This window comes from Dendropsophus ebraccatus, chromosome 8 (genome assembly GCF_027789765.1).
Source record: "Dendropsophus ebraccatus isolate aDenEbr1 chromosome 8, aDenEbr1.pat, whole genome shotgun sequence".
Taxonomy (NCBI): Eukaryota; Metazoa; Chordata; class Amphibia; order Anura; family Hylidae; genus Dendropsophus; species Dendropsophus ebraccatus.
Window position 1 is genome coordinate 36,133,638 of NC_091461.1, and position 27,636 is coordinate 36,161,273.

At 39.3% G+C, this 27,636-nt stretch overlaps 1 long non-coding RNA gene across 1 annotated transcript; it reads right to left on the reverse strand.

Moving 5' to 3' along the window:
• Positions 1-24,396: 24,396 nt before the first annotated feature.
• Positions 24,397-26,480, reverse strand: LOC138798896 (uncharacterized). The gene is made up of 3 exons (XR_011364198.1): positions 26,391-26,480; positions 25,100-25,123; positions 24,397-24,523 (listed from the first exon to the last, which is right to left on the reverse strand). It is a non-coding gene; the product is annotated as an uncharacterized lncRNA (long non-coding RNA).
• Positions 26,481-27,636: the final 1,156 nt, after the last annotated feature.

Genomic DNA, 27,636 nt, shown 5'->3' on the forward strand with positions numbered 1-27,636 from the left:
TCCAAGTACAGATAATCATTAAAAAAGAAGTACAATTAGGAACTATAGTTTGAAAATCTTTAATGACTTATAATGGACTTCTTAAATGTCTGAAATAAAAGTAGAAGTTTTATTTAAATTAATTCACTGTGTTGGACTTGGTACTATGTTCATACTACGTAAGTTCCATAGTAACCATGGCCGCTGTTGCCGATTTGCAACAACAGGCGTGATTACTACGGAACTTATGTAGTGCTGCCGTCTATGGAATCCCGTCCGGAGTGTATACACATAGTAACATGTAAGTTTTCTGCAGCCGCTATTAACTGAATAGCGGCCACAGAGTAACTGTCAGTGCACACAATGGAGCGTGCGGTTCCGGCTGCACACTCCATTGTGTGCAGGGTGGAATTCGCACACTGATGTGCCCGCATCCGAATTCAGCAGCAGGGAAGATCATCTGGCTGGTACTGCAGTATCGGCCTGGATGATCTTCTCTGACACTGGCCATTCCGTGACTCGGCCGGGTCACCGAACGGCCAGTGTCTTACGCCATGTAAACATGGCCTAATTATGTAACCATAATTACTTGAAAAACATAGATAAGCACTATAGCAAACGACATAAAGAAGGTTTCTTCATAAAATAACATGTTTTATAAGGAGACAACTTACCTGAACTAGTTAAAAAAAATAGCAGTGAGTCCAGAAAGGTATATTGTTTCTGAAACTGAAATACTATGAGCTGCAGCTGTTTTATATACTATATCCTTTAACTGGCTCACGGGAAATACAGGCAAACATAAACGTATTGTAATGATTACTGGTAAATTGTAATGTCATTGAATAGTTAGAACACAAGCAATTACCGATTTAAAATACCCTATGTGGGCAATTACTACAAAAATAACTCATCTGGGTGGTAGATGTACTAAAACAAGAAAAAAATGTTTTGTTAACTTTGTCCAAACGAGTTAACGTAGATATGCAAGTAGATACTTTCAATCACAGTATTTGAGTAGTGATGTAGGTCAGTTAGAATTGAGAGCTTTTGAGATTCCAAATATCCCTTCCCTTCAGACAAGACTCCTTCTTCAGACTGGCCGCGGCCAGTAATTTACTGAGCAGCCTGGTAGATCAGATACCCACTCTGAAGCTACAGCCACAGCTCCAGGAAGAGAAGGGCACACACGGTATTCTATTCAAAGAATAGGACAGGAATTACTCTAAGAGGAATATGCAGCACGGGCTCCGCTTGAAATTCTGTAATAATTACTCACCCGTGTGAAAGGGCTCTTAGAATTGTTAGTTGTTGGCCAAGCATCACTATTACGTGATCAGCGATGGTCGTCAGCTGATCGTTGTTTCTATTACACAGAGTAAAAATTGGCCGAATGGGCCAGATTGGTCCGATTATCGCTCTATTTAATATGACCCTCACAGATACACCTGTGTGACATGATGAACGGGCAACAAAATGCATTTTTACAAGTAAAACGGAAAAACAACAAAAACAAAGGCACCATGATACTGTATGTGCTTTTTATTATTTGTTGATTTAAAGATTTCCCTTTAAAGAGGACCTGACCCACATCAATTGGATTAAGGGAATTTTTACTTCCCCAATAAAATAATTTAGGAAAATCCACAATAAGGGAAGGTTCACACATACTGTATATGCCTCGGATTGTATGCTGCGTTCAGCTATTCATTTATATTGATTTCTATTGATAAAATCAAGAGCATATACAGTTTGTGTGAACACACCCAAAGGCTATGTTCACACATAGTATTTCTGTCAGACTTTTTTCAACCAAAACCAGGAGTGGGTTTAAAAAGAAACAGAAAAAGCAAATCTTTTTGTTATAATTTTGTCCCTGCCAATTCCACTCCTGGTTTTGGTTAAAAAAAATACTGACAGAAAAACTATGTGTGAGCATAGCCTATGTATGCAGCAAAAATTGATGTCCTGCAGATTTATCTATGTTCACACTACTCATAAAGAACAGCCATTATTTGTCACATAAAACAACGATCATTGTTTGAAATGAAAAACTCCATTAAAGTCTACGGACAACGGCTGTAAATAATTGACATGTTCATTATTTTTACGGCTCCTCTTGAACAATGGCCATTGCTCGCTACATTGTGTACAAACGGCAACACGGTAACACTGACAGCATTTTCCTTAACTCATTACCACATTGTCAGAAGTAATGAAAAAATTCAAATGAAGTACTCAATCAAGAGTCTCCACTGATGCCCCCAAAATTTAAATAGCCAGAATAGCCAGATATCCCTATCCTGTTGCCTGGGGGTGCCTTAAGTATTCAATTTTATTTGATAAAAAAAAATAATAATAAAAAAAAATAAATGAAAGATTGAACTGAATTTGATAAGTCATTAACCACACTAGAGAATCATTATACTTAAATCTGACTTTCTAAAGGAAATTAATGAAATGGATAGCTATTACTATGTGTACCTGAAATACAGAGGAGAGTTGCGAGAATGTGAAGTTGTTGTAAAGCATCACTATGACCATGTTGCATTATCACTGTCTGTTCTTTTGATTTTATTTGAAATCGAAGATTAAAAAAACAACCGATAAAGTGGCCTTTACCGAGCTGCTGGCTTCTGCCAGGAAGGCAGGGGACAAACCTCAATGGGAGATGTCCGGGTTAATTTTGACACTTATATGTAGGAGAAACTGTAATTATCCTTCAGAACAGTAAACTATAGACATGGATGACTAAGGAAGTACCGTTATGCCCTGGAAGTCTGTCCCCAGATGACGCTGGGCGTACTGGTACCTCCTTTCCTAGCGGAGCACGCTTCATATGAGGTGGGGGCCGGCTGCTGTGAGCAGCCCGGCCCTCACTGTTAATGACAGACTGCAGCGATCGCGCTGCAGCATGTCATTAACCCCTGAAACGCCGCGATCATGGTGCACCACAGCGTTTAAGTGTAAGTTACAGGGGCAGTCCCCTGTCATTTACTGATTGGGACCCCCACAGTGTGACTCGGGGGTCCCGATCATTTTAAAGGACCTCCGGAGATCTCTCACCTTCCTCCGTGCAGTCCGATCGGCGCTCTGTTGACTAAGTCTGCCACAGGCAGGCTTATTCAGCAGAGTGCCTATCACACTAATCAATGCTATGCCTATGGCATAGCAATGATCAGTGTGTATAATGTAAAAGTGTATGTAAAAGTCCCCCAAGGGAAATAAATAAACATATAATATACCGTAGCACATGTAATTGTCAGATCTATTACAATATAACAAGCGTCATCACTAACGGTTAACGGCGTAGACGAAAAGAGGGAAAAAAAGTGCCAGGATTACCGGTTTTTGGTACATTGTATATATAAAAAAATTATCAAAAAGCTATCAAAACGTCCAAGCTACTTTAATATAGTATTAATAAAAACAAGGCATCATGACGCAAAAATTGACACCCCATACAGCCCCGTAGGTGAAAAATAAAACCGTTATAAGCTGCACAATAGGCCCAATATTTTAATAATTAATTGCAAAAAAAAAAAAGATTTCATAAAAAAATATATATAACATTAGAAAATCTGTGTAAACCTGCATGTGGTTTGTTCAGACTATCCTATAGAATGATGGTATCTTGTCGCTTTTACCATATAGTGCATTACGTAGACACAGGTAACCCCCAAAAGTTACCATATTGCATTCTTTTTTACGATTTCACCAATTTATATCTTCATAAATAATAATTTTGGGGTTCTGTAATACATGTTTTGTAGAATGAAAGATTACAAAGTACAACTACTCCTGTAAAAGACAAGCCCTTACATGGCCATGTAGATAGAAAACTGAAAGTGCTAGAGCTCTTAGAAGGGGAGGAGGAAAAAAACGAAAACAAAAAAATGAAAATTTTCACGGTCCACTGGGTCATTTTGGGCTTAGTCCTCAAAGGATTAAATTTATTTAAAAAAATCAACAATAATAAAATACATATAATGGGACTTGAAGCCTATACAAATCCCCAACAAAAGGGTGGATAGAATAAATTATGTTACATGATACACAAGAAAATAAATACAAATCAATAGGTAATTTACATACATGTGTACTGGGCACTGGGCATACATAGGACAAGTAATATAACTCACAGTGGATAAGGGTAAATGGATCACATCAGGAATCAATATATATTACCGCCTAGTGTGTCCCTAGCACATATAACCACCGCACCACTCACCCGACGCTTGTTTCGCGTATTGCTTTATCGAGTACTGAGCTCTCTTTTTTTATATCCCATTAGACTAATTAGGTACACATCCCCACACGTGTGCCACTGCAGGTTTGTAATGAAAAGCCGTTCTATATATCCCCGGCGAAACTGGAAATTATGTTATCGGGTCACCGGGTCATTTGTATAGGCTCCAGCTCCATTATATATTTTATTAGATATTTTATTATTGTTGATTTTTTTAAAATATATTTAATAAAGAACAATAATTTTCTTATACTTGGTCTTGCATCTATCTGTTGGGGGGTTCTTTTTAACATCTTTCCCCTCATATAATTTTTGGTCTTGTTTAAAGAGTGAAGTGTGCATATAGACCTTGCCCTTTATAGGACAAAAAAAAAATAATAAAAAAAATCAACAGATCTACCCATTCTCGATAAATCCACATACACAAATCAGATGTACAATTAATTACTGGGTATAACAGATGTTAAGTATTCCATTTTTTTCCTCACGGACAAAGAACGTATGTCAACTGATAGAAATACAGCTGTAATAACTAAACAAATGCACGCACACTAATGAGGTGTACATTTATTCACCGTATAACAGATGTCTATTATTTTGTATTTTTCCTGATGGACAGAGGACGTTTTTTAGCTTAAAGAAGTAAAGCTGTAATAACTCAAGAAATACGCGTGCACAAAAGAGATGTACGTTTAATCACTGTTTAACAGATGTCTACTATTTCGTATTTTTTCCTGACGGACAGAGGACCTTTTTCAGCTTATAGGAATACAGCTGTAATAACTCAAGAAATGCACGTACACAAAGGAGATGTACATTTAATCACTGTATAACATAGTTCTACTATTTTGTATTTTTCCTGACGGACAGAGGACGTTTTTTAGCTTAAAGAAAGGCAGCTGTAATAACTCAAAAAATACATGTACACAAACGAGATGTATGTTTAATCACTGTTTAATAGATGTCTACTATTTCGTATTTTTATTGACAGACAGAGGACCTTTTTCAGCTTATAGGAATACAGCTGTAATAACAAAAGAAATGCATGTAGACAAACGGGATGTACGTTCAATCACTGTATAACAAATGTGTACTATTTCATATTTTTCCTGACTGATTGAGGAAGTTTTTAAGCTTATAGGAATATAGCTGTAATAACTAAACAAATGCATGGACACAAATGAGATGTACGTTTATTAATGTATAACAGATGTGAGCAGACGAAATACACTTTTAGGCACTATGTATAAATTGCCAAATCCAATAAGCAGCCTGCAATCCCAAAGATATGTATTGCTGTGGCTGCAATGGTGTCTATGGACAGGAAAATGCTTCTTGCAAATATGCTAGTTTAACGTTGATGAACACCCCATTAATCTCTCTAATCTAAATGCCTACAATATCTCTGTAATATCCCTAATCTCACTGCCTATCTGTGAGATAGCTGTCTGTACAGAAAAGTGAGTGAGAAGACAATGCCTTCAAGAGAGCAGCATAGGGATTAATTGAAATAGCTGCATGCAGGGAAATGATACACTGCGATAGCAGTCGGAATAGCACAGTGAGTGAGTGAGTGAGTGAGCGAGGAGACAAAGGCGTCCAGAAAGCAGCATAGAGATTAATAGAAATGGCTGCATGCAGGGAAATTATACACTGTGATAGCAGTCTATGGAGCACGGTGAGTGAGTGAGTGAGTGAGTGAGTTAGTGAGTGAGGAGACAATAGCGATGAGAACACAGCACAGCAACTAATAGAACTGGTAGCATGCAGGCAGACAATGGTACACTGAGATTGCCATCCATGCACCACGCTAAATGAGGAGAAAACGGCACCCAGAATGCGGCACAGTGACTTATGTGACATGGTCATGTGATTTTAGTAGCCAATGAGACCCCTACACCTCAGCAATGACGTTTCTGCTCTACACTGATTGGCTGGCAAAAAAGGCGCTCAAACGCTAACTCGAACACTAACTGGAACGAACAATAAAATGTTTGGTTCAGTTCGAGAACTTTTCTCTAACAGTTCGACCAACACTAGTTGTGATCTCTTTTCTGTTTTATAAGTGTTAGGTATGAATTTTTTACATCTTTGTTCCGGAGACTATATAATAGAGGATTTAATATTGGGACAAGGACTGTGTTTAAGAGAGATGCAATTTTAGAATTATTCTCAGCTGTATTACTAGATGGAGGCACATAATAAACACAGGTCAGGGTAGCATAGAGCATAGATACAACAGCGAGGTGGGCTGAGCAAGTAGAGAATGCCTTCTTTCTTCCATTGGCTGATCGAATTTTGAGAATAACAGAAATGATTGAGATGTAAGAAAAAAAAGTAAATAAGAAGCATAGTATTGTAAAACTTATACCCTCAAAAAGGATAATAAGTCCGAGTCTGTCGGTGCTTTCACAGGAGAGTTTCAATAAGGGAACAAGATCACATAAAAAGTGATCAATTTGCTCTGACTTGCAGTAAGGCATTTTGGTTATAAAATGTACTACAGGAGATGGAACTACTAAACTGACCACCCAGGCAATAGTAGTTAGGTATATACAGAACTTCTTACTTAAAATAGTATTATAGCGTAAAGGATTACAAATTGCCACATAGCGATCATAGGACATGGCTGTCAACAGTAAAAGCTCCATGCTTTGGAAAGATATGTAAAGATAAAGTTGAGCCATGCATTCCTGGAAGGATATTGATCTTATGTTAAAGAATATCAGCAAGAATTTTGGACAGATGAGGGTGGTCAGGCAAATATCCAAAGAAGCCAATTGACAAATGAAGAAATACATAGGAGTATGAAGTTGATAATTAAGAGACACTAAGACAATGAGAAACATATTCTCTAAAATGCAGAGTAAATAGGCAGCCAGAAAACCAAAGAATAGTAATACTTGGTAATCTGAGTATTCAGAAAACCCAAGTAAGATAAATCCTTCCACTGTTTTGTTCTCATACATCAATCTTGCTTAGTAAAAACAAAAAAAAAAACATAGTTTCATTACATTTAATAATGCTATCATCTCAAGTACTTTGTGCCGAACCTTTATCAGGCTATAATTCCCAACTACTACAATTTTTCTAACAAAGAAAAATACGCAATTCCAGAGGGTGAAAATTTTGCATACACCAATTTGTCTCTGCTTTTGAACGGTTTAGAAATTTCTAGGTGATGTCATGGCTTTAGAAACTAGGCTAATTGATGTGAGGTGATTGGAGGTTTAAATGCGGCAGCATTTTAAACCATTACTGTAATTTTAAACCACTTTGCTTATTTCAAAAGAGTGTGTGAAAATGAGCTTCTTATTAATATGCGTCTATCTTTTTTAAAGTTCATTTTTATAAAGTCTTTATTTTATTTTATTTTCCCAATAAGCGGGGGTAGGGGAAAAGGAAAGGAAACAAAACAAAAAAAGCTAGAAGAGAAACCATAAAGCCTCCGCAGAACATGTTATTGCCAAATATCACTAAGGCATATAAGTAAAGATTAGTCTCAAGAATCCAGATTAATTGCATTTTGAAAGCTAATCCAAAACTTCCAAATTTTCTTATAATTATTAAAAGGGTATTCAGCTAAATACCTGCTGAATCATCCCCCCTTCTGGAGACTAACAATTTGGTGAATACTTGTTATTACCTTTTCGGTCTCTTACCCCCAGTTCTTAGCCTCCTGCTTTTGCTGAAGCCACAGAAAACTGTGCGTGAGCTGTTCTATCAATCTCCCCCTCCTCTCCCTACTTTCTGAGATGGCTCATATATACAACACATGGAAACAGCTTCCTGGCTGGCCGTTTCTGCTAGCTGTGATATAGGGAGGAATAATCACAGTAAGGTCCTTAGCAAATTAACCTTCCCAGCATCACATTGTGCAAAAACAGCCAGCAAGGGACACTGTTTACATGAGTGATCTCAGGAGGGAGAGGGCAGAAGGGTGAAATGGAGATAAAAACTTACGCACAGTTTTCTGTGTCTTCAGCAAAATCAGCAGCTCAGAACCGAGTAAGGAGACTGATGAGGCAACAAGTAGTATGGAAGGAATTGTAAATCTCCCTGGGGGGGGGTCACGTCTCCTAACAATTTGCGATGAACAACTCTATGGGCTTTTTCAAGACCTGAGTCATTCAATTCTTCTTGTTATTTAAAGTCCTCTAAAATTAAAATTTTTCCACCTTGACCTGTTTTCAAGGTCATCAATATTAAGCTTTCGAAGGTATATTTCTGTCTTCTTCACTTCAGAAATTCTTTTGGTGTGGGTAGTGTGACCATGTTTTTTCTAATAAGTAAACACATTCAGAATTCTTTAGCCAATTTAGCTATGTCTTCTTTAACCCCTTCAAGTCAGTCATATGTAGATATACGTTCCTACTGCACATACCCAGGGCATTAACAGCTGCTGCTGCTGCCCTGGGCACTAAACCTGAAGACGCCCCATCTTCACTCACCAATTAGCATCAGGATTTATATATTGGAAGGTAACAGCTCCAGGCATCACCAGGTAACACCGCAACACCAGACCTGAACAATACCACCATACTGTGACTGGATAACACCGCCACCCCTGATCTGATCAATACTGCCATACTGTAACTGGATAACACTGTCATACCAGGCCTGGCCAATACCAACAACCCCCCCCCCCTTGAAAAGACACCAGTTTTACTGGCAAGGCAAACCTTAACAGGAGGTGGGAGACTAGAAAAAAAAATGTCCTTCGCCCTGCTCTCTGGTGCTGCCCCCCTGCAAGAAGCTGCCCTAGGTACCAGGCCACGGGTGCCTAGTGGTAAATACAACCCTGCACATACCCTGTGCAGTAGGAATGTATATCTATGTTTCTGACTTCAGGGGTAGACTGATGTATGCGGGACCACTGCAGTGAGAGCTGTCCCGCACACATCAGTGTCCGGGGAGCCCAGCATAATGACAAGCGGCTGCGGTCGCACAACTGCTTGTCAACAACCCCTTAAACGCTGCGATCTATAGAGATTGCGGCATTTAAGGTACTCAGTGAAAGGACAAGCTTCTGCCACTGAGCCATGCTGCAGGGGTCCCGATCGCTTCTACCGATGGGCAGAGGTAAGTCACTTACCTCCGTCCTGTCGGATCGGTGTTCTGTGCATAGAGTCTGCTTTCAGGCAGGCCCTATGCATAGATCGCCGATAAAACTGATCTATGCTATGCTATGGCATAGCATAGATAAGTACATGCAATCTAATGATTGCATATTTTACAGTGCAAAAGAGTGTTAAACAAAAATTTTAATTTTTTTTAAGTATTAAAAAAAACCTTATAAACCCAATCAAAGTTCAAAATACCCCCTTGCCCATTATGAAAATAAAAAAAATATTTTTTTTTTAAATAAATTAATAAACATATTATATATGTTAGCATGTGGAATTGCCCGATCTATTAAAATATAACATTATTGTTTTTGCGCAGTGAACGGCATAAATGGGGGGGGGAACCACCAAGATTGCTGATTTTTTTAATTATATATCAAAAAGTTAATAAAAAGCGGTCGAAATTTTTCTGTTACACGAATGTAATATTATTAAAAACTAGAGATCATGGCACAAAAAATGACACTTCAACCAACCCTGTAGGTGGAAAAATAAAAGCGCTATGGCTCTTAGAAGACGGGGAGGAACATTGCATTAACTTGACCGTGCATCTTGGGCTTGGTCTTGATCTTGAGCTTGGTCTTGAAGAGGTTAAAAATTTGCCTAAATTCAGTAAACATATTACAAAGGCAGTTTGTAGTAAGACGTGTTTTGGCATAATCTTTAATAGCTCCAATTTCAGCTTGGTGGTCTCGACTTCACATTTTTGTCTTGCTCCAGGCTTTTTTGCCTAGTTTAGATGTTTTCCCATTGGCCCCTATTCATGGGAAGTTGCGGATGCTGTGTCCATCACTTGAAAGTGACCAGGTACTTAAAACCCCCATCAGTTATATTTGTGCGCAATCTTCCATTCTACACATATACATAAATGTTATCTACTATTTAATAGGTTTTTTTTTTTTTTTAAGTTTTTATTTTTTATTTTAGGTGAATTGGCCTTTTTAATGAAGCAAAGGATTAACCACTTGATAATCACATACTGTCTTTTGACAGCAGGGGGTGAAGGTCCCAGGTCTGCAGCAACGTCTTTTGGTGTTGGTGCAGTTTAGGGGAGTTTGCATTTCCAAAGGTTCTTCTGCACCTTTGGGGATGTCACTTACAGGCATCCTCTAGAGCATGAGCAGGATAGGAATTACCACATTCAACCTTTTAGTGCTGTCTGTGATTGTCTGCTATGATCAGTTCACTGGGTTTCCACATGACCAAATCAGACACAGGGAAATGCTCTACAGTCAGCCCTGGAGACCTAGAAAGGATTTGGAAATCCTGGCAGCAGCCTGTGTCACGTGGTACAGTGTATTATAAGTGATTTAGATTTAGTATTAATAGAAAATTTTATAGTGCATTCATTACAAAGAGATAAATTAAAACTAACATATTGGGGATCTGCACATCCACAGTAACCTAAAGAATTTATTTAATAAGTTGTTTAATCTTTACTCTGAAAAATGAAAGGTGGAATCTGATTGGTTACTAGGGGACTGAGACAATTCTACTTTACACCATGTTTGATACATTTTCCCCATAATCTTTAACAGGGAACTAAAATTAGGAAGTAAGAACTTGAATGATGGACTTACTTCTTGAATGTCTGAAATAAAACTTGAAATTTTATTCCAATTAATTTACTACATTGGCTTAATGCTGCCATCATATGAAACAGTATTCATTAGAAGGTCGAGTTCACACAGTGTAAGACATTGGTCGTTCTGTGACATGTCACAGAACAGCAGCGTCTGTGAATTTCATTTGTGCGGCAGCTATTCAATGAATAGTGGACACACAAAACTGACCTGTCAATTTCCTATGCGGCTGCAAGGATTCCCAGCTGTCCGGGATTCCATAGGCTTCAATGTGATCGGCCACTTCATTAAATAATGACCAATGTTGCAAACCTGCAACAACGGCTTCTGTTTAAGGAATTTTATACGTTGTGTGAACTAATTGTATAACCACCCTCACTATAACAAAAAACATATAGAAAATTTTTCATAAAATAACATGTTTTATAAGAAGACAACTTACCTGCACTAGTAAAAGAAAATAAATAAATGACAGTAAGTACAAAAACATGTATATTGTTTCTGAAGCTGAAAAACTATGAGCTGCAGCTGTTTTATACACTTTATTGTATAACTGACTCACGGGAAACACAGACCAACATAATTCCTACCAGAATTAATAAAATAATATTGTAATCATTACTGGTAAATTGTAATGTCATTAAATAGTTAGAAAACAAGCAATTACCGATTTGAAGTTTCTCTTAAAATACCCTGTGAGCTCAATTACTACCTAAGTAACAAAACTGGTTGGTAGATGTACTAAAAAAAAAAAAAAAAACATGTTTGTTAACTTGTACTGTACTCCTCATATCATTGTCTTATGAAGACTTTTATCAAAGCGAGTTAACATAGATATGCAAATAGATAATAAAAGATTGAATACAACTCAATAAAAAGCCACTCAATATGCCTAAGAAATATACATACTTTCGAGGTCGAAGAAGCGTCATTGGAGGCGAAAATGGTTGTTCGCCTGGACGCCACCTGCACACATCTCTCTCCCCCATGAATTTGAACAGATTTGTCTACCAATGCTCCCAAACCTAGCTTACTCACTAAGTCTCCCTGAGTATTTTCTCCATTTTTTAGTTATAAGTTTTTAAAAAGCCAATCTATATCCAACATAATGATGGCCAGAAAACTCCATCTCCCATCATGCAGTGCTTATGCCTGGATGGTCCATGATGTAGCAGAGCTGATAATCCCAATATATAGCAGAGTTGAGGTGAGGAAATGACATAGCAGAGTTGAGGTAGTGAGATAGCAGAATTGAGGTAGTGAAAAAGCAGAGTTGATACAGTGACAGCAGAGTTGAGACAGTAAGTTGCAGCAGGGATTTATTTAGAGGGGGCCACGGGGGAGCCAGGAGGGGGTTGCGGGGGAGCTGCATGTGAGCCGCAGGGGGGTGAGGTGGAGCCGTAAGGGGAGCTGTGAGTGAGCTGTGGGCGGACATGGGGGGCATGGGTAAGCTGCGGGTGAGCACTAGGGGTCTGCACTGTGCAGGGGGGACAGGGGGTAAGGAGGGTTGCGGGTGAGTGCGGGGGGGAGCACAGGTGACCTTAGGGACAGCAGGGACACACAGGTGACCTGGGGGAGGGAGACAGTGCTCAGCAGCAGCTGTCAGTGTCCTCCTTCACTTCAGTGGGCAGGGTTGGAATGGACGTACAGTTACATCCTTGGTCGGGAATGGGTTAATCAGGGTTTGTCAAAAGTCTTGGGACACTCTTTAATTCAGCAAGTAATGAGTGAGGGGTAGGAATGAGCATAGCTGGATTTGCTTTGATTGCTAATCGAATTCAGCACGCTTTGTTAACAAATTCGCTAAACATGGTGGTCATGATGGCCTTGCTGTGTCTTCACTTTTATTTGCTCTGTCTTTCAGTACCAGTACCAGTTTCCTCTCATTATGTATTTTTAAGACATTCTACCCAAGGGCATATCTAGAAATGGCTGGGCCCCATAGCAAACTTTCCAATGGGCCCCCTCCCGGCTACTGAGGAAGAAATGGACGCATGATTTCGGCCACATGCATTGTCTGATTTTTTTTTCCTATGTGGTTTTTAACTGCTTACATGATCTGCATATTGTCTGTAGCGTTTGTATCTATCTATCTATCTATCTATCTATCTATCTATCTATCTGCAGCCTGCTAATGCATATATATGCATCCAGACTGGCACTGCATGTGTGTGTATACATATATATATATGCAGCTTGGGGCACTGCACTGCGCATAGATAGATAGATAGATAGATAGATAGATAGATAGATACAGTCCAAAAAAAGTCCGCAGCACTCCAACATAAAGTAAGGTGGTTTATTCCATCAACACAGGTACAAAAGAATTAGCAACGTTTCGACTCCCTCACAGAGTCATTCTCAAGCATTGTGGGAACATCCGTAGTGCATATTTATAGGGCTAACACATTAGCATATGAAAACACCAATTATGATAAAAAAGATAAATAATCATTTAAAATTGTATAATAATTATTTAATAAAGTGCATTCGTGTAAATAAATTTATAGAGAGTGAAATCACCCCAGTTCTGTGCTATATGTGACCGTGAACATATAAAATCCTAAACAAGCGGCATGAATATTCATCGGGAGGGAGGAGCCACTCACCACTTCTTATGAACCAAGAGAGTACGTCCAGAGCAGGTAATGGCGACCGGTACGCTGGCTTGGCGTGGTGCATATCCTAGGGCGCATGCGTGAAGTCATGCCGCCCAGTAGCAACCACTAGCCAACCGGATCAAGGGAAACTGTATACATAGCAACTGGACACAATAAATGTAAAATGAATCAAACAATGCATCGAAGTGTCTAGTGCATACATGATATAGTCTGCCTCGGACAGCGGAGCCCCAGAAGTCCCTTCCGGGGATCAGTAGAATAAGGGCTGCGATCGGCACCCGGGACCGGGCGAGTCGCGCAGCCACCCCATGTATGCCTTGCGTCCGGTGTGAGCACAGCCGCCGCTGGCACCCTGGGACATCCACTTAACCCTTTTGGAGACATCACTAAAGGGGACGCATGTCATGACGGCTTGACATAAGGAGTTGAAGGAAGATATTATTTGCAAATAGAGGAAGATATCCAGAGTGGTTCATGAGTGGCTCCAAAATTCCCGATGATCTAAAAAAATAGAGAATAAAAAGAACAGATTAAAACTGGAGAAATCTAGAAGATGACATAATCATAGTCACATAGCAATAACCATTGAATGTATGACGTATATTTTATGTAAACATGTTTTGATGTATCTTAAATTCAACGTTAAGCCCATTGGGTTTTAGAGTTTGTAACTCGTAAATCCATTTGAGTTCTTTTTTCATCAAAATGCTCAATCTATCCCCTCCACGTTTCAGGGGTGGGACATGATCTACAAGCATGAATTTGAGATCCTTTTCGCCATGACCCATCTCTGAAAAATGTTTGGAGACTGGTAAATCCAGTCTCTGTCTCCTGATGGTGTACCTGTGATGATTGATTCGAGTTTTAAAGTCGCATTTAGTTTCACCAACGTACAGAAGTTGGCACGGGCACCATAAAACATATACAACATAATCAGAGGTGCAAGTTAGGTAATAAGAGAGTTGGTATTTTTTCTTAGTGCTCGGATGTATAAATTCAGATCCCTTGTTCATAAGGGGACAATTCACACAACTACAGCATGGGAAGGACCCTTTCTTTTGTGTCATCAGGTAGGTCTGTTTTTGCCTACTACCCAGAGAAACATCACTTTTAACAAGTCTATCCTTTAAATTGCTATCCCTCTTATAGCTCATCAAAGGATAGCTCTGGAAATCAGGAATATTACCAAAGCCATCCTTGATGATATTCCAGTGTTTCCGGATGGTTTGTGCTACATGTCCAGATAAATGATTGTATGTTGAAATAAATGGTACTCTCGTAGGAGAGGGAGCTTTTGGTGATGGATGTAACAATTGTTGTCTATCAATGTCCATAACTGTGGATTTATGTTTAGCCACTAGTTGTTGAGGGTAACCACGAGCTAAAAATCTTTGTGCGATTTTGTCCAAAGCCGGTTCAACATGTGCCTGATGACTAACAATTCTGCGTGCTCTCAGCATCTGTGAATAAGGTAATGATTTAACCATAGATCTGGGGTGGTTGCTGTTGTAGTGCAGTAATGTATTGCTGTCAGTTTTTTTAGTGTATAGATCAGTCACTAATGAGTGTTCATAGATGGAGACTTGTGTATCAAGGAACTGTACAGTATGTTTTGAGGAAGTGATTGTAAACTGAATGTCCGGATTAATTGAATTCAAGAAGTCATGAAACTGTGTCAGTTCAAGCTCGGAACCACCCCACACAAGGAACACATCATCAATGTATCGCCACCACCCCAGCACATGGCTGAAGTGGGGCGACACATAGATAGATGTCTCCTCCATGTCAGCCACAAAAATATTCGCATAGGTGGGCGCCACGTTGGTCCCCATGGCTGTACCCCTTAATTGCATGAAGTATCTGTCTTCAAAAAGAAAATAATTGCATGTAAGTACAATCTCTAATAATTCCAGCAAAAATGTAATATGCATGGGAGAAAGATTCATGGCCTGTAAAGCCTTGTTCACTGCATGCAGACCACCTGTATGTGAAATTGAAGTGTACAGACTTACAATATCAAAAGAAGCAATGATGGCATCTGAAGGTATGTATAAATCTTCAATTTTCAACAAAAAGTCACCTGTGTCTCTAATGTATGACTTAGCTTCACTAGCAAAACGGCAAAGCACTTTATCCAAGAAAACGGAAATTTGGCTAGTGATCGAGCCCCTCCCGGAAACAATCGGTCTACCAGGAGGGTTCTCGATGGATTTATGAATCTTGGGCAGAAGGTACAGAAGCGGGGTCACCGGAGAAATCACTGTCAAAAATATCTTTAAATCCAGATCAATCAATTCATTACTGTACGCTTGTTCCAGGCAAGCAGTAATTTTACGTATGATATTCCATTTAGGATCATATGACAAGGTCTGGTACACGGAGGTGTCAGCCAGCTGTCTATTAGCTTCGTTAATGTGATACTGTGCACGACTCATCACAACAATCGCTCCCCCTTTGTCCGCTGGTTTCACGATCAATTGTCGCTGTTGGGTCAATTCATTTAAGGCAGACATTTCTGAACTCGTCATATTAGGGTTAATTAATGTGGGGAATTTGGTCTTCAAAGAATTAATGTCTTTGTGAACAAGATCTGAGAACGTGTCAATAATGTGTGAGTCAACAGGCGGTTGAAAGTCACTCGGTGATCTAAGATTATAATCCTTTAGGGACAACGGTTTGGCTGTATTAACCGATGATGGCAGAATAGCCATTTTTTTGTGTGAATCAAACCAAACCCGTAACTTAAGTCGTCTCACAAATTGTTGTAAGTCCATTTCCAGATTAAACCAGTTCATTTGGCTACTTGGGCAAAAATTAAGTCCTTTAGCAAGCAATTGTAATTGTGTATCTGAAAGTGGTTGTGCGGAAATATTTACCACTATTTTGTTTTCTGTTTCACAGGGTTCCGAGATGTAGTTGGTTTGTTCGTCTGGCTGCGGGTCCTTCCGAGTTCGGCGTTGGCGTCTCCCCCCTCTTCTGGTGTGTAGTCTGGTGCGGGCTTTAACTCTGGAAGAAAATGTAGGTAAGATCACCGTACTAGTGTTAACAGCATTAGCAGTGCAATTTAAAGGATAGACTTGTTAAAAGTGATGTTTCTCTGGGTAGTAGGCAAAAACAGACCTACCTGATGACACAAAAGAAAGGGTCCTTCCCATGCTGTAGTTGTGTGAATTGTCCCCTTATGAACAAGGGATCTGAATTTATACATCCGAGCACTAAGAAAAAATACCAACTCTCTCATTACCTAACTTGCACCTCTGATTATGTTGTATATGTTTTATGGTGCCCGTGCCAACTTCTGTACGTTGGTGAAACTAAATGCGACTTTAAAACTCGAATCAATCATCACAGGTACACCATCAGGAGACAGAGACTGGATTTACCAGTCTCCAAACATTTTTCAGAGATGGGTCATGGCGAAAAGGATCTCAAATTCATGCTTGTAGATCATGTCCCACCCCTGAAACGTGGAGGGGATAGATTGAGCATTTTGATGAAAAAAGAACTCAAATGGATTTACGAGTTACAAACTCTAAAACCCAATGGGCTTAACGTTGAATTTAAGATACATCAAAACATGTTTACATAAAATATACGTCATACATTCAATGGTTATTGCTATGTGACTATGATTATGTCATCTTCTAGATTTCTCCAGTTTTAATCTGTTCTTTTTATTCTCTATTTTTTTAGATCATCGGGAATTTTGGAGCCACTCATGAACCACTCTGGATATCTTCCTCTATTTGCAAATAATATCTTCCTTCAACTCCTTATGTCAAGCCGTCATGACATGCGTCCCCTTTAGTGATGTCTCCAAAAGGGTTAAGTGGATGTCCCAGGGTGCCAGCGGCGGCTGTGCTCACACCGGACGCAAGGCATACATGGGGTGGCTGCGCGACTCGCCCGGTCCCGGGTGCCGATCGCAGCCCTTATTCTACTGATCCCCGGAAGGGACTTCTGGGGCTCCGCTGTCCGAGGCAGACTATATCATGTATGCACTAGACACTTCGATGCATTGTTTGATTCATTTTACATTTATTGTGTCCAGTTGCTATGTATACAGTTTCCCTTGATCCGGTTGGCTAGTGGTTGCTACTGGGCGGCATGACTTCACGCATGCGCCCTAGGATATGCACCACGCCAAGCCAGCGTACCGGTCGCCATTACCTGCTCTGGACGTACTCTCTTGGTTCATAAGAAGTGGTGAGTGGCTCCTCCCTCCCGATGAATATTCATGCCGCTTGTTTAGGATTTTATATGTTCACGGTCACATATAGCACAGAACTGGGGTGATTTCACTCTCTATAGATTTATTTACACGAATGCACTTTATTAAATAATTATTATACAATTTTAAATGATTATTTATCTTTTTTATCATAATTGGTGTTTTCATATGCTAATGTGTTAGCCCTATAAATATGCACTACGGATGTTCCCACAATGCTTGAGAATGACTCTGTGAGGGAGTCGAAACGTTGCTAATTCTTTTGTACCTGTGTTGATGGAATAAACCACCTTACTTTATGTTGGAGTGCTGCGGACTTTTTTTGGACTGTGTCTGGGACCCCCGGCCAAGGGATTTTCTCCGCAAGCACCCACTCCTTTTCCTTGGAAGTGCGGCTTTTCTCTGTACTAGATAGATAGATAGATAGATAGATAGATAGATAGATAGATAGATAGATATTCAAAAAGTAACCGCAGCACACATGACTTTAGTGAAAAAATAAATCTGTATTGGTGATTATTCCATACAAAACACACGGGAAAATAGAAAGCGACGTTTCGACGTCTCAATGACGTCTTTCTCAAGCCAGTGAATACATTTCCAAGAAAACATGTGATTTATATATCCTGTGCAAAGCAATTAATGACGTGTTCATTCCACACACGTGATATTCAAATTAGCTAACGTGAATATATATATATAAATAATAAGGGAACAAGAAGTTCCAAAGTGACAAAGTGAATCTATCTTATATCAGAATTCATAATGGTCAACAAAATTATATACAAATATACAAAATGAAAAACATATCGGAGCAGTTGTGATTCACTCATACGTCGTGATCAGCAGCATCAACCAGGAAATGGATACTTGAACCGCACGCCGTAGGTGGAACGCACGGCCATCTTAGGTTGCACCACCGGAGATGTAGCGTCCTGTTGCTAGAGTAACCCGTGACGTCAGGGGTAAACATGATTAGAATGTAAAGTAGCTTGTAATGTACCGTGAGACCGACCTATTAACACATTCATCCGTTCTCCCGTATTGTACGGTGGACAGAGCCCACTTAGACAGTATCCACCGTCTCTGATGACCCATTCGTGGGATGTCCGCGGACGTCTGTGGGGGCTCAACGGTATAGGTGATTGTTCAGACCATAGATGTCTCGTAAGTACTAGCCAGGATCCATAATATCTCGGGGTGTTAATAGATGTTGATGCTGCCATTTCACTATTTCTGAGTTGTCACTTATTCTGCTCCGAGTGATAGGCTTTCCAATAGTTTAATCTGAAATAATGAAAATTTTATATTAGTATCATTATAACTCATAACAAATATGTCCAAATCAATATTATCATTCTCTGTTAAAATGTATTCATCATACTAAGATGTGTCGGCAACCGCGCTATTGGACAGAACTGCATAGTTCAAGTAGCATTTCAGGCATGATCATATATTGCATAATTTATTTAATGTAACAATATTTAGGTAGGATTTTGAACTCCACATTCAATCCATGGGGTTTTAAAGAATTAAGCCGGAATATCCATTCCAATTCTCTACGTTTTAACATAGATATGCGATCACCCCCCCTCAATGATTGGGGGATGTGATCAATGTACATCAATTTTAAATCGCTCTCTCTATGTCGTGCCTCTGCAAAATGTTTAGAGACTGGGAGATCAAGTTTTCCTTTGCGTATGGTGTATCTGTGTTGTGTTATTCTAGTTTTGGCATCGTAAGTGGTTTCCCCCACATATATCAGATTACAAGGGCACCATAGGACGTAGATAATGTATTCGGTATTGCAATTAATGAATTTGTTGATTCTGTATGTCTTTCCAGTGCCCGGATGTACGAACACCTGTCCCCTCTGAACATATCTGCAGTTGACGCAACTACCACACGGGAAACTGCCCACGGTACGAGGACCTAAAAAGGTAAGTACAGAGCTGTTTATCTTTACATCGGTCTTAACCACTATATCTCTAATATTCCTAGCTCTCTTGTAAGACATCAACGGTCTATTCCTCAGAGTGGAAATATGAGGGTAGCTCTGTTCTATAATGTGCCAATGTTTGTTAATGATTTGAGAGATTTGTGGGCTAAGTGAATTATAAGTAGATACATAAGGAATCCGTTGTTCACTATGTCTCTGTCTTTGTGTAGTTAATAGTGTATTTCTATCCATGGGTTTGACTGTCTCAATGTGCTGCTGTATCAGGTTTCTAGGGTATCCCCTTGTCTGAAAATTACGAGCCAGCAACTCCACTGATTGGTCCAATTTGGTATCCTCTGATACGATGCGCTTTGCTCTTAGAAACTGGCTTTTGGGTAGACCACGAATCATCTTAAGAGGATGATTTGATTCATATCTCAACAGTGTGTTTTTATCTGTACTCTTCACAAATAAATCAGTTCCTAGTTTGTTCCCTATTTTGTACACTCGTGTGTCCAAAAAGGAAACCTCAGATGATGAATGTGACATGGTGAATTATATGTCTCTGTCAATGGTGTTAAGGTATTTCCAAAAATCCATCAGTTGTGATTCAGTGCCATTCCAGATGATGAAGACGTCATCTATGAATCTGAACCATCCCAGCAAATACTGGGCATGGTCAGATCCATAGATGTACGTCTCCTCTAACTGCGCTACAAACAGATTTGCGTAAGTAGGTGCCACCGGGCTACCCATCGCGGTACCTCTTTGTTGTAAATAATACTGTTTGTTAAAGAGAAAAAAATTGTTAGTCAGAATCATATGTAAAAGTTCTAATAAAAAATTCTGACAAGGAGGTGTAAAAGTAGTGTTGTTCAATACATGTCTAATCGCATTAAGGCCTTTCTCAGTGGAGATGGAAGTATATAAACTCGCTATGTCTAAAGAAGCAAGAATGACAGTTTCTGTGATTACAATGTCTTTGATCTTAAGAATAAAATCTGAAGTGTCTCGTACATAAGATTTCATATTAACTACATGATCTTGTAAAATCTTATCTAGAAAGATGGAAGTTTTGCTTAATACTGAACCCCTACTTGAGACAATTGGTCTCCCTGGGGGATTCAGTAGATCCTTATGAATCTTCGGTAGAAGATACAATCTTGGGGTCTGAGGAAACTCGACCCAAAGAAATTGGCTTAGTTTCTTGTCAATAATGTTGTCTCTTTGTGCCTCATCAATTTTAATTCTCAGTCTTTGTTTTACAGAATTTGTCGGGTCACCAGTCAACGGTAAGTATGTGTTCGTGTCAGATAATTGTCGTTCTGCTTCTGTTATGTATGTTGTCGTGTCCATCACCACTATCCCTCCCCCCTTATCAGCGGGTTTTATAGTCAATGTGTCATCCTTTGTCAACTCCTTCAAAGCTAGATCCTCCTCTTTTGTCAAATTTGGTTTCTTTAAAAAACCTTCTGGTGTCTGTCTTCTCAATCTGTTAATGTCTTGTCTTACTAGAGTCATATATGTTTCAAGCGCATGTGATGACGTGAGGGGAACAAAATCACTTTTGTTAAATAAATTTAAATCATCTGCAGACAATTCACAGACAGCAGTCTGGGTTTGTTCGGCAGGTGAGTTGCTCATCATGTCACTCCAAATATTTAATTTAATACGCCTGAAAAAAAGAAATTAATTTAATTCTACCTCAAACCAGTCACTGACAGTATCAGGACAATAAGATAATCCTTTGCTCAGTACTTTAAGTTGCTGATTAGTGAGTTTAACAGAAGAGATATTTACCACAACGTTGTTATCTGTTAAGTCCATTAAGTTGGTCTGTTGTCCACCTTCTTCCTCTCTTTCTCTAGAAATCGTCGAGTCACCTGTGTGCGAGATGTTTTCACAGATGTCGACTTTTCTGTATCTACGTCGTCTCTTGCCTCCCCGTCTTGTTGGACGCCTGACTTTGAGGGGAGACGCTTCCGTTGTCCTAAAAAAGCTGCACTTGTAGTAGGTGAGTCCATGTTTTGATTCACACTCGGTCCTCTGTCTCGTCGCGGCTTTCGGTTTGTAAATTGCTGTGTATTCCAACTGTAGATATTACCAGACAAATAATCTTTCTCATCTCTATGCCACTTGCTCTGTTTAATTTCTTCTGTATCCTTGCGTTGTTTAGATAAGTATTCATTATGTTTGATCTTGTATCTCCCATATTCATCATCAGTCATTAAAGATTTCAATAATATCTCCATGTCCTCAATTCTCATATTCAAAGCATCTAAATCGTTTTGTAAATAATCTAGATTTAACATGATAATGTCCAGTGCATATTCATTAGTAATTTTCTCAAATCTAGTCTTGAAATCAATGTTGGATGTTAATACAGTGGGTTTTAATTGTGTTCTCATCCCACGAGGTATTCTACGTGCTTTGTAATATTCCCCCAGGGTGTCGATATGCAGTTCAAGTCCTATACGTTTTTTAGTGTCCATTTCATAATCCCTTTTAATATTAATTAATGTAGGAGCCTTTAAGAAGCTAGTGTCTCTATGCAGTCTGTCCAAAATTCGCTTTACCTCGACATCAGAGTATCTTGAACCGTGTGTGAAAGTTCTCGATGTGGAGCCATCATTAGAAGGTAAGTTGGTGCCAGCGTTGGGATCCATACGTATCAAAACACAAATACCGCAGCACTCAGTGAAGATTCCTTGCCCGGTGCCGTAGCTCACACCCCGATCCACGGGTGTCTATATAAATATTCAAAAAGTAACCGCAGCACACAGGACTTTAGTGAAAAAATAAATCTGTATTGGTGATTATTCCATACAAAACACACGGGAAAATAGAAAGCGACGTTTCGACGTCTCAATGACGTCTTTCTCAAGCCAGTGAATACATTTCCAAGAAAACATGTGATTTATATATCCTGTGCAAACGCAATTAATGACGTGTTCATTCCACACACGTGATATTCAAATTAGCTAACGTGAATATATATATATAAATAATAAGGGAACAACAAGTTCCAAAGTGACAAAGTGAATCTATCTTATATCAGAATTCATAATGGTCAACAAAATTATATACAAATATACAAAATGAAAAACATATCGGAGCAGTTGTGATTCACTCATACGTCGTGATCAGCAGCATCAACCAGGAAATGGATACTTGAACCGCACGCCGTAGGTGGAACGCACGGCCATCTTAGGTTGCACCACCGGAGATGTAGCGTCCTGTTGCTAGAGTAACCCGTGACGTCAGGGGTAAACATGATTAGAATGTAAAGTAGCTTGTAATGCTCTGTCCACCGTACAATACGGGAGAACGGATGAATGTGTTAATAGGTCGGTCTCACGGTACATTACAAGCTACTTTACATTCTAATCATGTTTACCCCTGACGTCACGGGTTACTCTAGCAACAGGACGCTACATCTCCGGTGGTGCAACCTAAGATGGCCGTGCGTTCCACCTACGGCGTGCGGTTCAAGTATCCATTTCCTGGTTGATGCTGCTGATCACGACGTATGAGTGAATCACAACTGCTCCGATATGTTTTTCATTTTGTATATTTGTATATAATTTTGTTGACCATTATGAATTCTGATATAAGATAGATTCACTTTGTCACTTTGGAACTTGTTGTTCCCTTATTATTTATATATATATATTCACGTTAGCTAATTTGAATATCACGTGTGTGGAATGAACACGTCATTAATTGCGTTTGCACAGGATATATAAATCACATGTTTTCTTGGAAATGTATTCACTGGCTTGAGAAAGACGTCATTGAGACGTCGAAACGTCGCTTTCTATTTTCCCGTGTGTTTTGTATGGAATAATCACCAATACAGATTTATTTTTTCACTAAAGTCCTGTGTGCTGCGGTTACTTTTTGAATATTTATATAGACACCCGTGGATCGGGGTGTGAGCTACGGCACCGGGCCAGGAATCTTCACTGAGTGCTGCGGTATTTGTGTTTTGATACGTATGGATCCCAACGCTGGCACCAACTTACCTTCTAATGATGGCTCCACATCGAGAACTTTCACACACGGTTCAAGATACTCTGATGTCGAGGTAAAGCGAATTTTGGACAGACTGCATAGAGACACTAGCTTCTTAAAGGCTCCTACATTAATTAATATTAAAAGGGATTATGAAATGGACACTAAAAAACGTATAGGACTTGAACTGCATATCGACACCCTGGGGGAATATTACAAAGCACGTAGAATACCTCGTGGGATGAGAACACAATTAAAACCCACTGTATTAACATCCAACATTGATTTCAAGACTAGATTTGAGAAAATTACTAATGAATATGCACTGGACATTATCATGTTAAATCTAGATTATTTACAAAACGATTTAGATGCTTTGAATATGAGAATTGAGGACATGGAGATATTATTGAAATCTTTAATGACTGATGATGAATATGGGAGATACAAGATCAAACATAATGAATACTTATCTAAACAACGTAAGGATACAGAAGAAATTAAACAGAGCAAGTGGCATAGAGATGAGAAAGATTATTTGTCTGGTAATATCTACAGTTGGAATACACAGCAATTTACAAACCGAAAGCCGCGACGAGACAGAGGACCGAGTGTGAATCAAAACATGGACTCACCTACTACAAGTGCAGCTTTTTTAGGACAACGGAAGCGTCTCCCCTCAAAGTCAGGCGTCCAACAAGACGGGGAGGCAAGAGACGACGTAGATACAGGAAAGTCGACATCTGTGAAAACATCTCGCACACAGGTGACTCGACGATTTCTAGAGAAAGAGAGGAAGAAGGAGGACAACAGACCAACTTAATGGACTTAACAGATAACAACGTTGTGGTAAATATCTCTTCTGTTAAACTCACTAATCAGCAACTTAAAGTACTGAGCAAAGGATTATCTTATTGTCCTGATACTGTCACTGACTGGTTTGAGGTAGAATTAAATTTATTTCTTTTTTTCAGGCGTATTAAATTAAATATTTGGAGTGACATGATGAGCAACTCACCTGCCGAACAAACCCAGACTGCTGTCTGTGAATTGTCTGCAGATGATTTAAATTTATTTAACAAAAGTGATTTTGTTCCCCTCACGTCATCACATGCGCTTGAAACATATATGACTCTAGTAAGACAAGACATTAACAGATTGAGAAGACAGACACCAGAAGGTTTTTTAAAGAAACCAAATTTGACAAAAGAGGAGGATCTAGCTTTGAAGGAGTTGACAAAGGATGACACATTGACTATAAAACCCGCTGATAAGGGGGGAGGGATAGTGGTGATGGACACGACAACATACATAACAGAAGCAGAACGACAATTATCTGACACGAACACATACTTACCGTTGACTGGTGACCCGACAAATTCTGTAAAACAAAGACTGAGAATTAAAATTGATGAGGCACAAAGAGACAACATTATTGACAAGAAACTAAGCCAATTTCTTTGGGTCGAGTTTCCTCAGACCCCAAGATTGTATCTTCTACCGAAGATTCATAAGGATCTACTGAATCCCCCAGGGAGACCAATTGTCTCAAGTAGGGGTTCAGTATTAAGCAAAACTTCCATCTTTCTAGATAAGATTTTACAAGATCATGTAGTTAATATGAAATCTTATGTACGAGACACTTCAGATTTTATTCTTAAGATCAAAGACATTGTAATCACAGAAACTGTCATTCTTGCTTCTTTAGACATAGCGAGTTTATATACTTCCATCTCCACTGAGAAAGGCCTTAATGCGATTAGACATGTATTGAACAACACTACTTTTACACCTCCTTGTCAGAATTTTTTATTAGAACTTTTACATATGATTCTGACTAACAATTTTTTTCTCTTTAACAAACAGTATTATTTACAACAAAGAGGTACCGCGATGGGTAGCCCGGTGGCACCTACTTACGCAAATCTGTTTGTAGCGCAGTTAGAGGAGACGTACATCTATGGATCTGACCATGCCCAGTATTTGCTGGGATGGTTCAGATTCATAGATGACGTCTTCATCATCTGGAATGGCACTGAATCACAACTGATGGATTTTTGGAAATACCTTAACACCATTGACAGAGACATACAATTCACCATGTCACATTCATCATCTGAGGTTTCCTTTTTGGACACACGAGTGTACAAAATAGGGAACAAACTAGGAACTGATTTATTTGTGAAGAGTACAGATAAAAACACACTGTTGAGATATGAATCAAATCATCCTCTTAAGATGATTCGTGGTCTACCCAAAAGCCAGTTTCTAAGAGCAAAGCGCATCGTATCAGAGGATACCAAATTGGACCAATCAGTGGAGTTGCTGGCTCGTAATTTTCAGACAAGGGGATACCCTAGAAACCTGATACAGCAGCACATTGAGACAGTCAAACCCATGGATAGAAATACACTATTAACTACACAAAGACAGAGACATAGTGAACAACGGATTCCTTATGTATCTACTTATAATTCACTTAGCCCACAAATCTCTCAAATCATTAACAAACATTGGCACATTATAGAACAGAGCTACCCTCATATTTCCACTCTGAGGAATAGACCGTTGATGTCTTACAAGAGAGCTAGGAATATTAGAGATATAGTGGTTAAGACCGATGTAAAGATAAACAGCTCTGTACTTACCTTTTTAGGTCCTCGTACCGTGGGCAGTTTCCCGTGTGGTAGTTGCGTCAACTGCAGATATGTTCAGAGGGGACAGGTGTTCGTACATCCGGGCACTGGAAAGACATACAGAATCAACAAATTCATTAATTGCAATACCGAATACATTATCTACGTCCTATGGTGCCCTTGTAATCTGATATATGTGGGGGAAACCACTTACGATGCCAAAACTAGAATAACACAACACAGATACACCATACGCAAAGGAAAACTTGATCTCCCAGTCTCTAAACATTTTGCAGAGGCACGACATAGAGAGAGCGATTTAAAATTGATGTACATTGATCACATCCCCCAACCATTGAGGGGGGGTGATCGCATATCTATGTTAAAACGTAGAGAATTGGAATGGATATTCCGGCTTAATTCTTTAAAACCCCATGGATTGAATGTGGAGTTCAAAATCCTACCTAAATATTGTTACATTAAATAAATTATGCAATATATGATCATGCCTGAAATGCTACTTGAACTATGCAGTTCTGTCCAATAGCGCGGTTGCCGACACATCTTAGTATGATGAATACATTTTAACAGAGAATGATAATATTGATTTGGACATATTTGTTATGAGTTATAATGATACTAATATAAAATTCTCATTATTTCAGATTAAACTATTGGAAAGCCTATCACTCGGAGCAGAATAAGTGACAACTCAGAAATAGTGAAATGGCAGCATCAACATCTATTAACACCCCGAGATATTATGGATCCTGGCTAGTACTTACGAGACATCTATGGTCTGAACAATCACCTATACCGTTGAGCCCCCACAGACGTCCGCAGACATCCCACGAATGGGTCATCAGAGACGGTGGATACTGTCTAAGTGGGCTCTGTCCACCGTACAATACGGGAGAACGGATGAATGTGTTAATAGGTCGGTCTCACGGTACATTACAAGCTACTTTACATTCTAATCATGTTTACCCCTGACGTCACGGGTTACTCTAGCAACAGGACGCTACATCTCCGGTGGTGCAACCTAAGATGGCCGTGCGTTCCACCTACGGCGTGCGGTTCAAGTATCCATTTCCTGGTTGATGCTGCTGATCACGACGTATGAGTGAATCACAACTGCTCCGATATGTTTTTCATTTTGTATATTTGTATATAATTTTGTTGACCATTATGAATTCTGATATAAGATAGATTCACTTTGTCACTTTGGAACTTGTTGTTCCCTTATTATTTATATATA